We start from the raw sequence: 20,982 nt of genomic DNA on the forward strand, positions 1-20,982 counted from the left end.
TTTCTCCTTTACATAATGATTTATTTTTCTCTTGCTGCTTTAAAGATTTTTCTCCTCTTCTTTAACTCTTGACATTTTAATTATGATGTGTCCTGGTGTGGGTTTCCCTGGGTTTATCTTTTTTGAAATTCTTTGGATTTTCTGAATCTCGATGTCTTTTTCCTTCCCCAGGTTAGGGTAGTTTTCAGCCATTATTTTTTCAAATAAATTTTCTGCTCCTTTCTCCTTTCTCTTCTCCTTTTGGGACGCCTCTAATGCAGATGTTATTCTGTGTGGTGTTGTCTCACTTTTTAAAATTCTTTTTTCTTTTTGCTGCTCTGATTGGGTGAGTTCCACTTCCCTCTTTTCTAGCTCACTGATTCTTTCTTCTGCTTCATCAGGTCTGCTGCTGAACCCCTCTAGTGTAGTTTCTCAGTTCAGTTATTGTATTTTTTAGTTCTTTAACTTCTGTTTGGTACTTTCTTATATTTTCTCTCTCTTTGTTAAAGTTCTCACTGTGTTCCTCCATTCTCCAAGTTCAGTGAACATCTTTATGACCATTACCCTGAACTTTTTATCAGGTAAGTTACTTAACTTTATTTCTTTTTTTTTTTTTTTTACTTAACTTTATTTCATTAAAGATTTTCCCCCCTGGGGTTTTATCTTGTTCTTTTGTTTGGAACATACCCCTATCTTCTTATTTTGCTTGACTCTCTGTTTGTTTCTATGCATTAGGTGAGAAACAGCTATATCCTTCAGTCTTGAAGGAATGGCCTTTTGTAGGAAAGAAAGCTTATCATTTGACTTTGTTTAGCTCTTGGTTGTTTCCCCAAACTTTAGGGATTGTCTAAGCAACCTGATTTATTCTTGATATGTCCCAGTTATTGAGAGACTTCTGATTCTAGAGGGAAGGGTATCAGCTTCTAGTTTCAAGCTGATTGGAAAGTAGAATCTTTGGGAGCAGCTTTTAAGGTGTATATATAGTCCTATGGTACTATGCATTTTTTTTTTAAAGATTTTATTTGTTCATTCATTTGTTCATTCATCCCTCCATTCCCTGGAGGGAGCCTGATGCAGGACTTGATCCCACGATGCTGGGATCATGCCCTGAGCTAAAAGGCAGATGCTCAACCACTGAACCACCCAGACATCCCAGTCCTGTGGTACTATAATTATTAACCCTGCTGGCCTCCAGACCAGGCAATCTGGAAGTGTCTCTTTGGAGACAGTTGCAAAAACTAGGACTACAGATGAATCCTTTCTGAGAGGTACCAGAAATCTTAACAAGGCCAAAGCAGAATGCAAAGACGGCATCCCTTAGGCTATGTTCATTCCCTGAGAGCATCTCTGTAGTCTCTGGATGTATGGCAAATCTGAAATATGTTCCTCAGATTGAACCTCCATACAAATAAATAGGCCTTTTTCACAGAAAGACTGGAGATGTGTTTTGGTCTGATGTCTGTGCAGTGCCCTTGGGATGGTAGCCTCTAAGAATTCTGTCTTCAATTATTTCAAACCTGTGAGGCCCAGAAAAACAATCCTCCCTGGCCACCAGAGCCAGGCAAGCAAGGGGCTTCTCTTATGTGGGTTACACATACTTGCTCGTTCTGGCAGAGCCAGTGGGCAGTATGTGGATAGGGCACTCAGCAACCCTGCTCCAGCAGGGTGGCACAGGTGGTGCGGGGGTGGGGTGTACCCACCAGTACTAGCAGGTTTGAGGGACAGTGCAAAAATGATGCCTACCAGTGCTTCCATCCCTGGAGAGAGAGTCCTAATAGGCTCCTGCCCTTCAGACGTATGATGATGATCAGATGATTAGCAAATGAATCGACTATACAAAACGGTCATAGAACTTTTCAAATTGGTACTTTTGTGCTGGGATCCAAGGTAAGTGAGGTTACATACAAGCCTCTTAAGAGTAAGAGTAGAAGCTTTGTTCTCTACAGCCCTATGCTTCTCTTGGATATAAGCACCATTGGTTTTCAAAGCCAGATATTTTGGGAGCTCATCACTCTAGTGCAGATCCCAAGGCTTGAGGTTCCTGATGTAGGGCACAAACCCCTTGCTCCTCAGGGAGAAACTGTATTTGTGAGATTCCTCCTGAGTATGGGTCACTGCAGAGACCATATCTCTGCCTCTCCTACCTGTCTCCATGTGACCTTTTTCCCTATTGTGGAGGAGGTGCTCCGCTTGCTTTCAGGCCTTTGTCAGAGGGAGTTATTTCTTATGTAGCAGATTTATTGTGTCCATGGGAAGAAATGATTTCAGTATCTTCCTACTCCACCATCATGAACTGCTTTTCCCTGTAGCTCTTGTTTATTCATTAATTTTCGCTGTTTATTATTATTATTTTAAAAATATTTTATTTATTTATTTGACACAGACAAAGTGTGAGAGAGCACAAGCAAGGGGAGGGGCAGAGGGAGAGGGAGAAGTAGACACCCTGCTGAGCAGGGAGCCTGCTGACACAGGGTTCAATCCCAAAACCCTGGGATCAGGACCTAAGCCGAAGGCAGACGCTTAACCAGACACTTAACCCACTATTTATTCTATTATGGAAATATACAGCACCTTATTTATCCATTTGGATTGTTCCCTGGTTTTTCTATAATGACACATGATAATAGATATTCCTATATGTCTTCTAGTACACACATATAAGAGTTACTATACCTAACAATGGAATTTCTGGGTCATAGGATATATATATATATTTTAACGATTTTATTTATTCATGAGAGACAGAGAGAGAGAGACAGAGACACAGGCAGAGGGAGAAACAGGCTCCATGCAGGGAGCCCGACATGGGACTTGATCCCGGGTCTCCAGGATCACACCCCAGGCTGAAGGCGGCACTAAACTGCTGAGCCAACTGGGCGGCCCTTATTTAGGCAGATTTGCCTAATCTGCTAAAAAATCTGGCTGCCCAGATTTTTAAAAATCTTTAAAAAAAAAAAGAAAGCCTGTTTTTTGGTTTGTCTCTCTTTTTTCTCTCTATGATCATTTGTTTTGGTTCTTTTTTTTTTTTTTTTAAGATTTTATTTATTTATTTATTTGAGAGAGAGCACAAGCTGGGAGAGAGGCAGAGGGAGAGGGAGAAGCTGACTCCCCACTGAAGAGGGAGCTGATGCAGGACTTGATCCCAGGACCTTGAGATCATAATCTGAACCAAAGTCAGATGCTTAATGGACTGAGCTACCCAGGCATTCTGTTTTGTTTCTTAAATTCCACATATGAGTGAAATCATATGGTATTTGTCCTTCTCTGACTGACTTATTTCACTTAGCATTATACTCTCTAACTTTATCTTTGTCATTGCAAATGGCAATATTTTATTCTTTTTATGGCTGAATAATATTCCATTGTATAAATATGTAATGTATATATTTATCCATTCATCTATCCATAGATACCTGGGCTGCTTCCATAGTTTGACTATTGTAAATAACACTGCAATAAACATAAGGGTGCATATATCCCTTTGAGTCAGTGTTTTTGTATTTTTTTTTTAAAGATTTTTTATTTATTCATTCATGAGAGACACAGAGAGAGAGAGGCAGAGACATAGGCAGAGGGAGAAGCAGGCTCCATGCAGGGAGCCCGACGTGGGACTCAATCCTGGGTCTCCAGAATCATGCCCTGGGCTGAAGGCGGCGCTAAACCGCTGAGCCACCCGGGCTGCCCTATTTTTTTTTTTTTTTTTTTGTAAATTCAGTAGTATGATAGCTGGATCATAAGATTGTTTTATTCTTAGCTTTTTGAGGAAGCTCCCTACTGTTTTCCACAGTGGTTGTACCAGTTTGCATTCTCACCAACAGTGCAAGAGGGATCCCTTTTCTCTATATGCTTGTCAACATTAGCTGTTTCTTATATTGTTGATATTAGCCATTCTGACGGGTGTGAGATGATATCTCATTGTAGTTTTTCTTTAAGATTTTATTTTTAAGTAGTCTCCATACCCAAAGTGGGGCTTAAACTCACCACCCCAATACCAAGAGTCACACACTCCCCTGACTGAGCCAGCCAGGTGCCCTTAATTATAGTTTTGATTTGTATTTCCCTGATGATAAGTGATGATGAGTATCTTTTCATGTATCTGTTGGCCATCTGTACGTATTCTTGGAGAAATATCTATTCATGTCTTCTAACCATTTTTAAATTTGGATTATTTGTTTTTCAAGCATTGAGTTTGACAAATTCTTTATACTTTGGATACTAACCTTTTATTGAATATGTCATTTGCAAGTGTCTTCTCCTATTCCAAAGGTTGCCTTTTTGTTTTGTTGATTGTTTCCTTCCCTGTGCAGAAGTTCTTTATTATGCTACAAGTCCCAATAATTTATTATTGCTTTTGTTTCCCTTGCCTCAGGGGACCTATTTAGAAAAAATTTGCTAAGGCTAGTGTCAGAGAAATTACAATGTGCTCTCTTTGAGGATTTTTATGGTTTTAGGTCTCACATTGAGGTCCTTAATCCATTTTTAATTCATTTTTGTGTAAGGTATAAGAAAATGGCTCAATTTCATCAATTTTGCATCTTACTGTCCAGTTTTCCCAATGCCATTTGTAGAAAGACATTCTTTTTCCCATTGGATATTCTTTCCTGCTTTGTGAAAGATTAATTGACTAGATTATGGTGGGTTCATTGCTGGGTTTTCTTTTTCTTTTTTTAAAGATTTTACTTATTTATTTGAGAGAGAGAGAATATGCGCACAAGTAGGTGGAGTGGCAGGCAGAGGGAGAGGGAGAAGCAGGCTCCCCACTGAGCAGGGAGCCTGATGTGGAGCTCAATCTCAGGACCCTGGGATCATGACCTAAGCTAAAGGCAGAAACTTAACCAACTGAGCCACCCTGGCACCCTTGGGCTTTCTATTCGGTTCCATTGATCTTTGTGTCTATTTGTGCCAGCACCATTTTATGATTAATTCAGCTTCATGATAAAACTTGAAGTCCAGAATTGTGATGCCTTCAGCTTTGTTTTTCTTTTTCAAGATTCTATTCACTGCTTTTTGTGGTTCCACGCAAAGTTTAGGATTGTTTTAGTTCTGTGAAAAATGCTGTTGATATTTTGATAGGCATTGCATTAAGTGTGTAGGTTGCTTTGGGTAGTATAGACATTTTAACAATATTTGTTCTTCCAATTCATGAATTTAGAACATCTTTCCATTTCTTTGGGCTATCTTCAATTTCTTTCATCAGTGCTTTATTGTTTTCAGAGGATGGGTCTTTTACATCTGTGGTTAGGTTTATTTCTAGGTATCTTATCATTTTTGGTGCAATTGTAAATGGGACTTTTTTATATAAAAACATTTTTTAAAAAGATGCTTATTTATTTTTAAAGATTTTATTTATTTATTTGAGAGTGTGAAAGAGAGAGTGAGAGAGAGCATGAGCAGTGGGGAGGGGCAGAGGCAGAAGCAGACCCCCACTGAGCAGGGAGCTGGATGGGAGGCTTGATCTAGGATCCCAGGATCATGACTGAGCCGAAGGCGGATGCTTAACTGACTGAGCCACCCAGGTGCCCCAGATATTAATTAATTAGCTAATTAATTAAGAAAGCATGAGCAGGGTGAAGGGCACAGGAAGAGGGAGAAAATATCAAGGATATCAATATCCTTGTTAAGCACATGAAGCCTGACAAGGGGCTTGATCTTATGACCTGAGCCAAAATCGGATATCAACATTTAACTAACTGAGTTACCCAGCTGCCCTTTGGGATTGTTTTCTTAATTTCTCTTTCTACTACTTCATTACTGGTATATAGAAATGCAACAGATTTCTGTAGATTGATTTTGTACCTTGTGACTTTACTGAATTTATCAGTTGTAGCAGGTTTTGGGTGTAGTCTTTGGAGTTTTTCTATATACAGTATCATGTCATCTGCAAATAGTGAAACTTTTACTTCTTCCTTACCAATTTGGATACCATTTACTTCTTTTTGTTGTCTGATTACTGTGGCTAGGACTTCTAGTACTATGTTGAGTAACTGTGGTGAGAGTGGACATCTTTGTCTTGTTCCTGACTTTAGGGGAAAGGCTCTCAGTTTTTCTCCACTGAGCATGTTAGCTGCAGTTTTTCCCTATATGGTCTTTATTATGTTGAGGTGTGTTATGTCTAAACCTACTTTTTTGAGCGTTTTTACCATGATGAATTTTGTACTTTGTCAAATGCTTTTTCCTGCATCTATGGAAACAATATAGCATTCTTATCCTTTCTCTTATTGATGTGATGTATCTTATTGATTGGTTTGCAAATATTGAACCACTCTTGCAACCCAGGGATAAATGCCGCTTGATCGGAGTGAATGATTTTTTAAATGTATTGTTGGATTTGGTTTGCTAGCATTTTGTTAAGGAATTTTGTTGAACAATTTGCATTTGTTCATCAGAGATATTGGCATATATATATAATTAATTAATTAATTAATTAATTAATTAATTAATTTTTAATGCTGTCTTTCTCTGGCTTTGGTATCAGGGTAATGCTGGCCTCCTAAGATGAATTTGGAAGTTTTCCTATATTTCTGGAATAGTTTGAGAAGGATTAACTCTTCTTTACATGTTTGGTAGAATTCACCTGTGAAGCCATCTGGTGCTGGACTTTTGTTTGTTGGGAATTTTTTGATTACTCATTTTGTTGGGAATTTTTTGATTACTCATTTTTTAGTTTCTTTGCTGGAAATTGGTCTGTTCTAACTTTCTATTTCTTCCTGTTTCAGTTTGGTATCTTACATATTTCTAGGAATTTATCCATTATCTTACAGATGGTCCAACTTGTCAACATAGGTTTTCATAATATTCTCTTATCTCTGTGGTGTTGGTTGTTCTTTTTTCTCTCTCATTTGTGATTTTATTTACTTGGGTATTTTCAGTTGTTTTTTTTTTAAGAGTTATTTATTTATTTATGATAGACATACCGAGAGAGAGGCAGAGACACAGGAGGAGGGAGAAGCAGGCTCCATGCAGGGAGCCTGAGGCAGGACTGGCTCCTGGAACTCCAGGACAATACTCTGAGCCAAAGGCACACGCCCAACTGCTGAGCCACCCAGGCGTCCCATGTTTTTAGTTTCTATATCATTCTTTTTTTTTTTTTTTTTAGATTTTATTTATTTATTCATGAGAGACACAGAGGGGGGCGGGGGGCAGAGACACAGGCAGAGGGAGAGCAGGCTCCATGCAGGGAGCTTGATTTGGGACTCCATCCCGGGTTTCCAGGATTACGCCCTGGGCCGAAGGCAGGCACTAAACCGCTGAGCCATCCAGGGATCCCTATATCATTCATTTCTGCTCTAATTTTTATTATTTCCTTCCTTCTGCTGGTTTTGGGTTTTCTTTTTGTTCTAGCTCCTGTAAGTTTAGGTTATTTGAAATTTTTCATGCTTTTTTTTTTTTCCATGCTTCTTGAGGTAGACTTATATTGCTATAAACTTCACTCTTAGAACCGCTTTTGTTGTGTCCCAAAGGTTTTGAACTGTTGTGTTTTCATTTTCATTTTTTCCGTGTATTTTTATTTTATTTTATTTTTAAGATTTATTTATTTACTTATTTATGATAGACATAGAGAAAGAGAGAGAGAGGCAGAGACACAGGAGGAAGGAGAAGCAGGCTCCACGCAGGGAGCCCGACGTGGGACTCGATCCCGGGACTCCAGGATCATGTCCTGGGCCAAAGGCAGGCGCTAAACCGCTGAGCTACACAGGGATTCCCCACCCCCACCCCTTTTTTTTCCATGTATTTTTAAATTTCTTCTTTTATTCCCTGGTTGACTCATTCATTGTTTAGTAGCATGTTATTTAACCTTCATGTGTTTGTAGTCTTTCTGGATATTTTCTTACGGTTGATTTCTAATTTTGTATACGAAGCATCATGGTCTGAAAAGATGCATGGTATGACTTTCATCTTTTTAAAATTTGTTGAGGCTTATTTTGTGACCTAACTGTGATCTATTCTGGAGAATATTCCATGTACACTTGAAAAGAATGTGTATTCTGCTGTTTTAGGATGGAATGTTCTGAATGTATCTGTTAGATATATCTGGGCTACTGTGTCATTGGAAGCCATTGTTTCCTTGTTGATTTTCTGTTTGGGTGATCTTTAAGTGTGGTGTTAATGACCTCTACTACCACTGTACTGTATCAATTGTCCTTTATGTTTGTTATTAGCTGTTTTGTGTAGTTGGGTGCTCCCATGTTGGGTGCATAAATATTTACAATTGTTATATCTTCTTGTTGGATTGTCCCCCTTATTATTATGTAATGTCCTTCTTTGTCTCTTGTTATAGTTTTTGTTTTAAAGTATACCTTGTCTGATATAAGTATTGCTATTCTGGCTTTCTTATCCATTTGCATGATAAATTTGCTCTATTTTCTCACTTTCAACCTGCAGATGTCTTTAAGAGGCAGCATATAGAAGGGTCTTGTTTTTTATGCAGTCTGTCATCCTAGGTCTTTTGATTGGAGCATCTAGTCCATTTACATTCAAAGTAATTATTAATAGATACATATTTATTGCCATTTTATTCCTTGTTTTGTGGTTGTTTCTGAAGATTTTCCCTGATCCTTTCTTGTCTTTTTCTCTTTTGAGGTTTGCTGATTTTCTTTAGCAACATATTTGGAATTTTTTCTCTTTATTTTTTGCATATTTATTAGTTGTTTTTGGTTTGTGGTTACAATTTGGTTTTCATACAGCATCTTCTGGATATAGCAGTCTATATTAAGTTAATGGTCATTTAAGTTTGAATCCATTCTTTCGTCCTCTCTTCCTCATATTTTATATGTGTCATAGTGTACATTTTAAAAATTTTGTGACTTCCATGATTGATTTTTCACAGAAATATTAATTTTTGCTGTTTTTGTGTTTCCTACCTTCACACTGTCATTTTTTCTTTCCTTTCCACTCAATGAATCCCTTTAGTATTTCTTGCAGGGCTAGTTTAGTGTTCATAAACTCCTTTAGTTTTTTGTTTTTGTTTTTTTTTTCTGGGAAATTCTTTATCTCTCCTTCTATTCTGAATAGAGTAGAAGCCTTAGAATAGAATAACCTTACTGGATAGAGTATTCTTGGCTTCAGGTTTTCCCTTTCAGCACTTTGAATATATCATGCCAGTCCTTTCTGGCTGGGAAAATTTCTGCTGAAAAATCTGCTGATAGCCTTATGAGGTTTTGTTTGTATGTAACTGTCTTGTCTTGTAGCTTTTAATATATATTTTTTATTTTATTTATTTATTTATTTATTTATTTATTTATTTATTTATTTTTTTAAAATTTTTATTTATTTATGATAGTCACAGAGAGAGAAAGAGAGAGAGGCAGAGACACAGGCAGAGGGAGAAGCAGGCTCCATGCACTGGGAGTCCGATGTGGGATTCGATCCCGGGTCTTCAGGATCGCGCCCTGGGCCAAAGGCAGGCGCCAAACCGCTGCGCCACCCAGGGATCCCTATTTTATTTATTTTTTAATGTTTTAAAGATTTTATTTATTTATTCATGGGAGACACAGAGAGAGAGAGAGAGGCAGAGACACAGGCAGAGGGAGAAGCAGGCTCTATGAAGGAGCCTGACGTGGGACTCGATCCAGGGTTTCCAGGAACACACCCTGGGCTGAAGGCGGCGCTAAACCGCTGAGCCACCCGGGCAGCCCTAATATATATATTTTTTTAATCACTCTATTTTGCCATTTTAATTACAACATGTGTTGGTGTGGATCTGATTTGGTTGATTTTGTTGGGGGTTCTCTGTGACTGTCCGTTGGGTCTGGATATCTGTTTCTTTCCCCAGATTAGGAAAGTTTATAGCTATTTTTCTTCAAATAAATTCTCTGCCTGCTTTTCTCTCTCTTCTTCTGGGACTCCTATAATACAAATGTTATTATGTAAGTAAAATCTCATTTTGCGTAATTCCTTTTTTTCTCTTTTGTCCACTTGATTACTTTATGTTACTATGTCTCCTATGTTATTCATTTGTTCCTCTGTTTCTTCCCACCTGATGTTCTTTCTGTCAAGCATGTTTCCCTTCATTTGAGTCCTTTATCTCTAGTGTATTAGTCCTTATTTCTGTGTTAAACATCTCACACATGTCCTCCATCTTTTCTCAAGTTCAGTGAGTATCTTTATGATCATTGCTTTAAATTATCCATCAGACAGGGATGCCCGGATGGCTCAGTGGTTGAGCATCTGCCTTCAGCTCAGGTCGTGATCCTGGGTCTGGGGATTGAGTCCTGCATCAGGTTCCCCACAAGGAGCCTGCTTTTCCATCTGTCTATGGTTCTCCCTCTGCCTCTCTCTCTGTGTGTCCCTCATGAATAAATAAATAAAATCTTAAAAAATAATTCTCCATCAGGCATGTTACTTATGTGTGTTTTGCTTAGATTTCTGGCCATGGCCTTGTCCTGTTCTTTCATTTGGAACAAACTCCTCTGTCTTCTCATTTTATCTAAGTCTTTGAGCCTGTCTCTTGTGTTAGGAAAGTCAGCTATGTCTCTGGTTCTTGAGGGTAATGGCTTTATGAAGAAGAGGTCCTGTTGTGCCCTACAGTATAGTGTCCTCTGTTCCCCAGGGCCTGGAGCTTCTAGGAGTGTCTCCAATGTGTGCTGCATGTGCTCTGTTATTTTGTCCTAGCTACTTCAATTTTCAGGCCAATTGTCTGCAGAGGTTCTCTTTGCCTGTTGTGGGCAGTGTTTGGTCCCTGGCCTGAATATTGTGAGTTTTAACTATGTGTGCTCTGGTCTGCTTTAAAAATGAGACTCATCACCACCACCACCAGATCCAAGGCCTTGTAAAGCTCTTGGGTCAGGAGACATGGTGTTGGGATGAGTTTGGGCTGGGTTGGGGGAGGGGCCCACTGTGTTGGGACTGTAAGTGTGACTGAGAAGGGTGGTTATTCTGAAGTGTGTGGGGGTGGGGTTTGATGTGAGTAAGTTAGGTAGTGAGTGTGGGTGCTATGCTGGTTCCACAGGTGGCTCTGTGCTTATGCTGAGTGGTGAGGGAGGGAAATGGTGCCAGCTAACTCCTTTGTTTCCAAAGGGGTCTCTCCATCTATGCTGCCTCTCTGGGACATGCTCCAAGATGAGCAACTAACGCAACTAACCTCACTACTGTGTGCCCCAGGCATTCTTCAGATCACAGTTTCCATGCCATATGTCCATGGATTGTTTGCTTGCCTTCTCTTCAAGAGCAGTCCCAGTGGCCTCTGAGCTCTCCTAAAGCCAAGCATAATGACCTTTAAAACTCCAGGCTTTAAGCCCCACTGGTTTAAGAACTCACAAAATATGGACCTTCTCACTTTACAAGCCAATTGCTATGGGGATTCGTTTTCCCATGTGCTCCCCTGTGTGCTGGTTTGTTTCTCATCCTTTTCTGAGACCTAACCCTCCCCACTGCAGCGACCACAATCTGTTTCTCTCCCAAACCATGCTTCTGCACTTCCTACCTTTTTCAATGTGGCTTCTTTACTTTTATTTTTTATTTTTAAAAATTCTTTATTTAATTTCAATTTATTTAACATATACTGTATTATTAGTTACCAGGGTAGAATTCAGTGATTCATCAATTGCATAGAACACCCAGTGCTCAGTATACTAAGTGCCGCCTTTAATGCTCATCACCCAGTTACCCTATCTCCTCACCTACTTCCCCTCCAGCAACTCTCAGTTTGTTTCTTAGAGTTCAGCATCTCTTATGGTTGCTTCCTGCTCTATTTTCATCTTATTTTAGTTTTCCTTCCCTTCTCTTATGTTCATCTGTTTTTGTTCTTAAATTCCCCATACGAGTGAAATCATATGGTATTTGTCTTTCTTTACTGACTTATTTCACTTAGCATAGTGCCCTCTAATTCTATCCACATTGTTGCAAATGGCAAGATTTCATTCTTTTTGATGAGTAATATTCCATCTATTCACTACCTTTAGTTGTGGAGTTTGTTCTGCCTGTCTTCAGATCAATTTCTAGAGTACTTAGGATGATTTGGTAATTATATGTTGTTCAAAAAAAAAAATTATATGGTGTTCATGGGACGAGGTGAGCCTAGGGTTCTTCTACACTATCACCATCTTCCCCTTTCCGTTTTCTCTATTATTAGAGTTATAGTGGACATATTACCCTCTTTTCTCTAAATCTCTATTTTTTCTCTCTCATTCTGTGAGGTTTTCCAGGTAAATACAATCCATCTCTTGATTTTCTCTTTAGTGATAGCTAATCTACTGTTCAATTTATTCACTAAATTTTTATTTTTATTTTTTAGAAATTTGTTTTGCATTTCTACTTGCTCTTGTTTCTTTTTTTTAAAAAAAATATTTATTTATTCATGAGAGACACACAGAGACACAGAGAGAGGCAGAGACACAGGCAGAGGGAGAAGCAGGCTCTGTGCAGGGGACGTGGGACTTGATCCTGGGTCTCCAGGATCACACCCTGGGCTGAAGGTGGTGCTAAACCACTGAGTCACCCAGACTGCCCTACTTGTTCTTGTTTCATTTGTTCTTGCTCTTTCTTACATTTTTTCCTTTTAGATAGCTTATAATTTTAAGATACTTATTTTTTAGCTTCAATAATATTGTTCTGCATTTAAATCCTAGGCTACGGGATCCCAGGTGGCGCAGCGGTTTGGCGCCTGCCTTTGGCCCAGGGCGCGCGATCCTGGAGACCCGGGATCGAATCCCACGTCGGGCTCCCGGTGCATGGAGCCTGCTTCTCCCTCTGCCAATGTCTCTGCCTCTCTCTCTCTCTCTGTGACTATCATAAATAAATAAAAAATAAAAAAAAAATATTTAAAAAAGAATCCTAGGCTACATGGTTATTGCAAGGTTATTAATTCCTCAGGGAAGGCTTTTTTTCTTTCTCCTCCCTATCTTCAGGGGCAAATGAAGTTTTAATTTACATTCCCTACAGTGGTTTTCATTCCCTTCGTGTTTCTGAAACCTGAGAAGTTAACTTTCTTTCCTGAGTATTCAGCTTGGCATTTAAAAGAAAGCTTTTGAATTTATTAATCAGTTCTAGGTGTTTATCACAGGAGAATTTTCAGGTTATCTGGTCTGCCAAGTTGCCAAACTTGATCATTAAATTGTGTGTGGTTTTAATTTAAACAATTTTTAAATTATGGTAAAGCACATACCATAAAATATATTAATTAGCTTTTAATATGCAGGGTAAAGCTTCACAAAGAATGCCCATTTTTAGTTGCAAAATTAAAAGTACTTATTAATAGGTTAGTAAGAAGTGAAGGTTTTCCAGGGGAATGAGAGACAGAGAGGCAGAGATTGGACGACATATTCTGGGAAAGGAAAATAGTTGGTTTGGCTGTATTGCAATACATGGTACATGGGATGATGTGAGCAAATTTCTGGAATAGTAAATTAATGGACTGTAGAGGGCCTTGGCTTTCCACCTGAGGGAATTTGGACTTTGAAAGTCTGCGAAGGTTTCAAAATTAATTCTTTGTATTTTTAAGGATTTTATTATTTATTTATTTATTTGTTTGTTTTTTTTACTTTTTTTTAATTTTTATTTATTTATGATAGTCACAGAGAGAGAGAGAGAGGCAGAGACATAGGCAGAGGGAGAAGCAGGCTCCATGCACCAGGAGCCTGACGTGGGATTCAATCCCGGGTCTCCAGGATCACGCCCTGGGCCAAAGGCAGGCGCCAAACCGCTGCGCCACCCAGGGATCCCTATTTATTTATTTATTTGATAGAGAGCTGGGGGTGGGGGAGCAGAGGGAGAGGGAAAAGCAGACTCTGTGCTAAGCACAAAGCTCAACATACGGCTCAATCCCACAACCCTGAGATCATAACCTGAGCTGAAATCAAAAGTTGGATGCTTGGGGATCCCTGGGTGGCTCAGTGGTTTAGCGCCTGCCTTGGGCCCAGGGTGTGATCCTGGAGTCCTGGGATCGAGTCCCACATCGGGTTCCCTGTGTGGAGCCTGCTTCTCTCTCTCTCTCTCTGTCTTTCATAAATGAATAAAATGTTAAAAAAAAAAAAAAAAAAGTTGGATGCTTAACCAGCTAAGCCACCTAGGCACTCCTTGAACTTCATTCAATTTGAAGATTGGTGTTTGCAGCAGTATATAGAATTATTTAGAGGGTGGTGAGATTGATGGCAGTGAGACTAATTAGGAACTTATTGTAGTAGCCTAAGAAGAAGGTATGAAAACACATAATAGGAGTAAGGTTTGACAAAGGCTCAGAGCTGTTGAAATAACCAATCCATAATTGTAGTTATTAACCAAATTGGGGCTGAGGAAAGATGCTGATATAGACATATGACATCATTCTATAGAGCTAAGTTGCTTCCCAATGGAAGAACTCTTAGACATGCTATTTATAAAATGTCTGCTCATTAGCCTGTGGCACTAGTTAGAACTTTCCTGTGATTGAACCCAGGCTTGAAAAGCATGCATCAGTATAGTTTGAAAAGTGGTTTTAAAACAGAGAAATTAGAGTAAAACAATGATCCATAGCTCTACAGAGTATGAACAACTTTTTTTTTTTTTTTAAAGATTTTATTTATTCATGAAAGAGGCAGAGACATAGGCAGAGGGAGAAGCAGGATCCCAGTGGGGACCTCAAATGCAGGACTCAATCCCAGGACCCCGGGATCATGACCTGAGCCAAAGGCAGATGCTCAACCGCTGAGCCAGCCAGGTGCCCCTGAACAACTGTTCTTAGCATCAGCAGTAAGAGTTTTAAGTGGTCTCCCATTGTTTGCTTCTAGTGTTAACAAGATTTTCTGAAATCATTGATCTGGACTTTGTACCAAATTTCATAACAAGCCAATTTGATCACTTGTTTTTACTAGGTCATATGTCCAGTTGGCATGATGGAAACCCAAACTATCTTGGTTTGTGCTTGTTCTCTTATTTCTCTGGTATGTTCTGAGGTTATTTTCTTCCATGTCTTGAGTGGGAGTCTCCCTTTCCCAGATTGTTGTGTGTTGTTTTCTAACTTGTTTCTTAGTTGGCTAAATTTAAATGAATACTAGCTATTGAGAAATGCCACATTTAGTAGCTAATGAATGAGTGAACTGACGAAAGCAATAGAACTATGAAGCTAAGAAATTTATTGGAAAAGAACTCAAATAACTTAATTTTGAGAATGAGTTGTCAAGGTGTGGGTATGGACAGAGGAAAGAAAGAACCTGGAAAGTAAAGGCAGATATTGATGCTCCCTCACCAAATTTGCAACATCTATCTATCTGGAATTTGCTTTAAACCTTTATATGTTCCTTTGTGTGTTTTTCTAATTGCTAGTTTTGTTCATGGTGTGACAACTTATCTCAATTTTTGGTGTGTCTGTTCCATAGTGTTTTTTTTTAAATTCATACTTTTGATGGCCTCACTTGGTTTTTATTACCAATAAATATTCAATGAATCTTGTTAAATAAATGATTGAATGGGTGGATGCTATTAAAAAGAAATTGAGGGGCACCTGGCTGGCTCACTTGGTTCAGCATGTGACTCTTGATGTCTGGGTTGTGAGTTTCAGCCCCATACTGGATGTAGAGATTACTTAAAAGGTAAAAAATTAAAAAAAAAATCGTAAAAAACAGAAGTTGCATGATATTTTGGAAACACATTTACTATACTACCAAAGAATATTAAGATACCTTTATATTCCTTTTCTCCCTTTCCTTCTATTAACATTTATTGAGCACTCAGTATAGGTAAGCATAACATAAAATGCTGGAAATTACAGTGATTTGTTTTTTCATCTTGAAATAATTTGGCAGTTGATGAAAAGCTTTAAAGTTTGTTATTTAAAAATAGCCAGTTCTTCAATCTGATGACATGGCACAAGCATGAGGCTTACAGTTTTATTATTGCTCTGAGTCTATACTTCACAGCCATTAGATTTTAACAATATTTTTGTCTTTGCTAGTGACAGCTATTTTATAATTTTAAGTAATGAGTGTCTAGAGTAGGCATTTTTAGCCTGAGATTGAGTCATAGAGGTAAATGTGTGGTCTTGGAGGAACATAGGCAGTCCTCTAGTGGTTTGTAAATGTGTGGAGTATAAATTTATTTTTCTGAAGGATATAACTTCTCAAAAGAGTTCATAACCCCAAAAAATGTTAAAAGCAATTCTGCCTTGCTTCATTAAGCTCTCTTTGCTACATTCTCTAGTGGTTAAGTGCTTGGGTAATGTAGTCACAGTCCTTGTGTTTGAATCTTAGCTCTGCTATGTAGCTGTGTGACCATAAGTAAGTCACTTAACCTCTCTGTGCATCAGTTTCCTCATCTGTAAAATGGAGATAATGATAGTACTATGCCATGAGTTAACAACCATGTATAAATAACTCAGAAAATGCTTAGCACATAGTATATATTCTATATATTAGCTATTGTTATTATAATTATTACATAGATATGGCATTGGTAATAATGATGGTGAAATCATGATGACTTATACCTTCCTGAAGCCACTTAAGAGTGAATGAAAATGAGTAACCATAAGAAATGTTGTATAACCTGCTGACCATCCTCGGTAAAGCTAATACAGCTTTTCTCTTCTTGTTCTACTTTAAGGATAGCCAGACTCTTAAGCCAGGGTAATCTGATTCGACCGCTGAGATGAGTATATTCAAGTTACGTTACAGCAGCAAAAGCAGTTTGCCTTTTAAATTTAACTAACATATACACTGATTTTCTTTTTCAGCCTGGGTTGGAACTGACTCACTGCTGTGGTTCTGTTTTTCTACTCCATTGAATATGCATTTTTGATGCTTTACCAATAATAATGCATGGAGAAATGGGAAATATTTTTTTTTAATGGGATCTTTTGATTAGCTGTCCTAAAGCTTTTCGGTTACAGCTCTCCCACAAAATACTGGGACAATCTGACAAACATTTTGGAGGTCTCTCTCTCTTTTTTTTTTCCTCCCTTTCTTGTACAAAAAAATTTCCAATTCCTGTGACAACTGCCCCAGAAATTTGCTTCCGGGCTACTTGTCTCTGTGGGCTCTCCCTCTGAAAACAAATCCACTTGGGAACCCTGGATCCAGGAATGCCACGTAGAAATTGTGTAAAGTGATTTTATTCAGATGCTGGTTACCTGTCAGACTTAAAATCCAACAGACTGGGGTCCCTGGGTGGTGCAGCGGCTTAGTGCCTGCCTTTGGTCCAGGGTGTGATCCTGGAGACCCGGGATCGAATCCCACGTGGAGCCTGCTGCTCCATCTGCCTATTTCTCTGCCTCTCTCTCTCTCTGTGGCTATCATAAATAAACTTAAAAAATTTTTTAAAAATCCAATAGACCTAGAGATAATTGCCTGAGTATTTTTGGTAGTGAAAGTTTGACATCTAAGATCTAACCCCTGTTGCTTGCTTGCTTTCTTTCTTTCTTTTATTTATTTAATTTATTTTTTTTTAATTATTTATTTATTTATGATAGTCACACACACAGAGAGAGAGAGGCAGAGACACAGGCAGAGGGAGAAGCAGGCTCCATGCACCGGGAGCCCGACGTGGGATTCGATCCCGGGTCTCCAGGATCGCGCCCTGGGCCAAAGGCAGGCGCCAAACCGCTGAGCCCCCCAGGGATCCCCTGCATTGTCTTTCAAAGTGTGGTCCGTGGGGACAAGACCTGCTATGTCTCCAAGACTCAGGGTATAATGAACATGGTGGGGCTTGTGGTATCTCTTGTTCAAAGGTAAGAATTTCAAGAGCTGCAGGAGCGGTAACCGTAAGTGAAGGGACGCCCAGGTGGCTCAGCGGTTGAGCGTCTGCCTTTGGCTCAGGGCGTGGTCCCGGGGTCCGGAATCGAGTCCCGCGTCGGGCTCTCTGCATGGGGCCTGCCTCTCCCTCTGCCTGTGTCTCTGCCTGTCTCTCTCTCTCTCTCTCTCTGTCTCGTGAATGAATAAATAAAATAAAACACACAAAAACGTAAGTGAAGAGTCCTTTAGAGCACAGAGCCCTGTGCCTTGGCACTGGCGTACACCCATGAGCCCAACCAAGCCTTTGTGGAGCCGATGGTATCAGAAGCTCTGGAATCTTCCCGGTAAATCCGATATCTGGGGCTTACCGGCGAGTTAGTGAAGTCGAATCTCTGGAGATAGCGTTTGTGAATCCTCATTCTCAACAAGCTCTCTGATGTTAATTTTGTACACATAAAAAGTCGATAACCTTTCACTTTCATTGGCTTGGGAAGAAAAAGCAATTCTATCTTTTAAAAGTGCATGGCTTGCTTGCCTTGATAGCTACCTGAGGCAGCTGCCTTGCGCCACCTTCAGCTTTTCTTTCCACTTTCTTTCTCTCTTTGCTCTCCTTCTTCCCTTTCCTCTTCTACATTTGTTTGCAGCCTGTCACTAGTATGCGAGGCATGGCTAAACTTTGCTGATGACACCCAAGGCATATGAAACCATTAAACAAAGAAAATTTGAGAGGAGAGGGGAGACTTTCAGTGAGCTAGGCAGTTTTTCTGTAGGGATTATGTTGTTTGCCAGAGCCAAGTTTATTTTTACTTCTAAAAAAAACAGAAAAGGAAAAACATCAGAGAAACAATGCTATGAGAATAATCCCGATCCTACAGCCCCACCCTCAGTGACTCTTTGGTCGAATACAATGGAATTTGATCCCAGATCAGTCCATTTCCTCCCCAGTGAATGTCTGTCAGTTCTTGGAACTTATTTCTGCCAATTGTCTCTTCACAAAATTGTAACCCCAAGGACTCAGGGATTCATCCTGGGTAACTTCATGAAAGAATTCTTTCTTTCTTTCTTTCCTTTTTTTTTTTTTAATATTTTATTTATTTATTCATGAGAGACACAGACTGAGAGAGAGAGAGAGGCAGAGACACAGGCAGAGGGAGAAGCAGGCTCCATGCAGGGAGCCCGACGTGGGACTTGATCCCGGGACTCTAGGATCACGCCCTGAGTCAAAGGCAGATGCTCAACTGCTGAGCCACCCAGGTGTCCCCATGAAAGAATTCTTATCAAATTACCCTAAACACTTGGTTTTAAGTTCTGAGTCTAGAGACACTGGGGTGGTTCAGCAGTTGAGCACCTGCTTTCGGCTCAGGGCGTGATCCTGGAGTCCCGGGATCAATTTCCACATCCAGGCTCCCTGCATGGAGCAAGCCTGCTTCTCTCTCTCTGCCTGTGTCTCTGCCTCTCTTTCTGTGTCTCTCACGAATAATAAAATAAAACCTTTAAAGAAAATAAAATTTCTAAAAAAAAGTTCTGAGTCTAACTAAACATCATCAAGATATTTCAGGGTTAATAAACTTTTTTATGTTATGGATATCAAAGTTTAGCACAACAAATGCTCTTTTTAATTTTTTTTTCTTTTTGGCTCACAGTTTTCTCTGTGTGGGTGATTGCTTAAGTAGTCACTAAGCAGAGCAGATACTGTCTTGAATTTTTGCTTACTTCAAAGTCGACAAATTTTTACTAACAGGTGCTTCCAAATTCCTTATGAAACTATTTTTCTCTTTATTGATTTTCATCTCTGTTCTCTGTTTTTTCCTCTAGTATTTCTGGAGTTTTATTACTCTTTTTTCTTTAAAGATTTTATTTATTTATTCATGAAAGACACAGAGAGAGAGAGACAGAGACACGTGCAGAGGGAGAAGCAGGCTTCCTCAGGAAGCCCAATTTACTTATTTGTTTTAGAGAGAGAGTGTGCAAGTGCATATGAGTAGGAGGGGCAAAGGGTGAGAATCTCAAGCAGACTCCTCACAGAGTGTGGAGCCTGACTTGGGGCTAAATCTCATGACCCATGAGATCATGACCTGTGCTAAAATCAAGTGTCAGACACTTAACCAATTGAGCCACCCAGGCACCCCTGTAACCCTGAAGTTCTTAAAAAATATTTTCTGTTTGCTTTTTATTTTGGCAAAGGACTTCCATACAAGAATATATAAAGAACTCTTACAACTCAATAAAAAGAAGGGAAACAACTCAAGTTTTAAAAAGGCAAAAAATTGGAATAGACTTATTACAGAAGAAAATATAAGAATGGCCAATAAGCACATGAAAAAATTACAACATCATTTGTCATCAGAAAAAGACAAGTTACTATAAGATAATGCTAACATAGTCTCTAGAACAGCTAAAATAAAAGTATCTGACCAAACCAAGTGTTGGGAAGGATGTGGAGCAATTGGGAATCTCATACATTGCTGGTAAGAGTGTAAAATAATAAAATTACATTGAGAAAGTATTTGGCAATACTTACTACTTTTACTCATAAACATAAGTTTAAACATAAACTTATCATATAATCCAACTATTTCACTCTTAGGTATTTACCTAAAAGAAATGAAAATGTATGTCTTCTCAAAGATTTATTCATGAATGTTCATGGCAGCTTTATTCATAGCAGTCAAGAACTGGAGATTATACATAAATTCATCAATGGGTGAATAGATGAAACTGTGGTATATGCATACTACTTAGCAATAGAAAGGAATGAATTACTGATATGTGTAAATAACATGAATGAATCTCAAAAACATTATGCTGAAAGAGAGAAGCCAGATACAAAGGAGTACATATTGCACAATTCCATTGATTTGGATTCTAGAAGAGGCAAACTAATGTGCCGTGACAGAAAGAAGATCAATGCTTGGCTGCAGCCAGGTTTGGAAGGGGGCTATTGAACTCCAAAGGGGCAAGAGGGAATTGGGGCAGATGCTGGGGACATTCTATACTTTTTAAAATTAAAAAAGATTTAAATATCTTATTTGTTTATTTGAAAGAGAGTGAGAGAGAAAGTGTGAACAGAAGGAAGAGGGAGAAGCAGGCTCCCCGCTGAGCAGGGAGCCCAATGTGGGGCTCAATCCCAGGACCTTGGGGTCATGACCTGAGCTGAAGGCAGATAAAAGCAAGATCCAGTTATATGCTGCCTACAAGAGACTCATTTCAACTAAAAAAAAAAAAAATTTTTTTTTTTTAATTTATTTGTGAGAGAAAGAGAGTGCAAGCATGAGCAGGAGGAAGGGCAGAGGGAGAGGAAGAGAGAGAATCTCAAGCAGATGCCCTGTTGAGCATGGAGCCCAACTTGGAACTCAATTTCAGG

At 39.1% G+C, this 20,982-nt stretch overlaps 1 protein-coding gene across 2 annotated transcripts in view; it reads left to right on the top strand.

Moving 5' to 3' along the window:
• ADIPOR2 (adiponectin receptor 2) overlaps positions 1 to 20,982 on the top strand; it is a 146,160-nt gene that overhangs the window by 15,357 nt on the left and 109,821 nt on the right. The window contains exon 2 of one of the 2 annotated variants that reach the window (XM_077871638.1): positions 489 to 560. The exons of the other annotated variant lie outside the window; for it this stretch is intronic. The gene's annotated coding sequence lies outside the window, so the exon portion shown is untranslated. The remainder of the gene's footprint in view (positions 1 to 488; positions 561 to 20,982) is intronic. 2 annotated transcript variants of the gene reach the window in all.

This window comes from Canis aureus, chromosome 25 (assembly GCF_053574225.1).
Source record: "Canis aureus isolate CA01 chromosome 25, VMU_Caureus_v.1.0, whole genome shotgun sequence".
Taxonomy (NCBI): domain Eukaryota; kingdom Metazoa; phylum Chordata; class Mammalia; order Carnivora; family Canidae; genus Canis; species Canis aureus.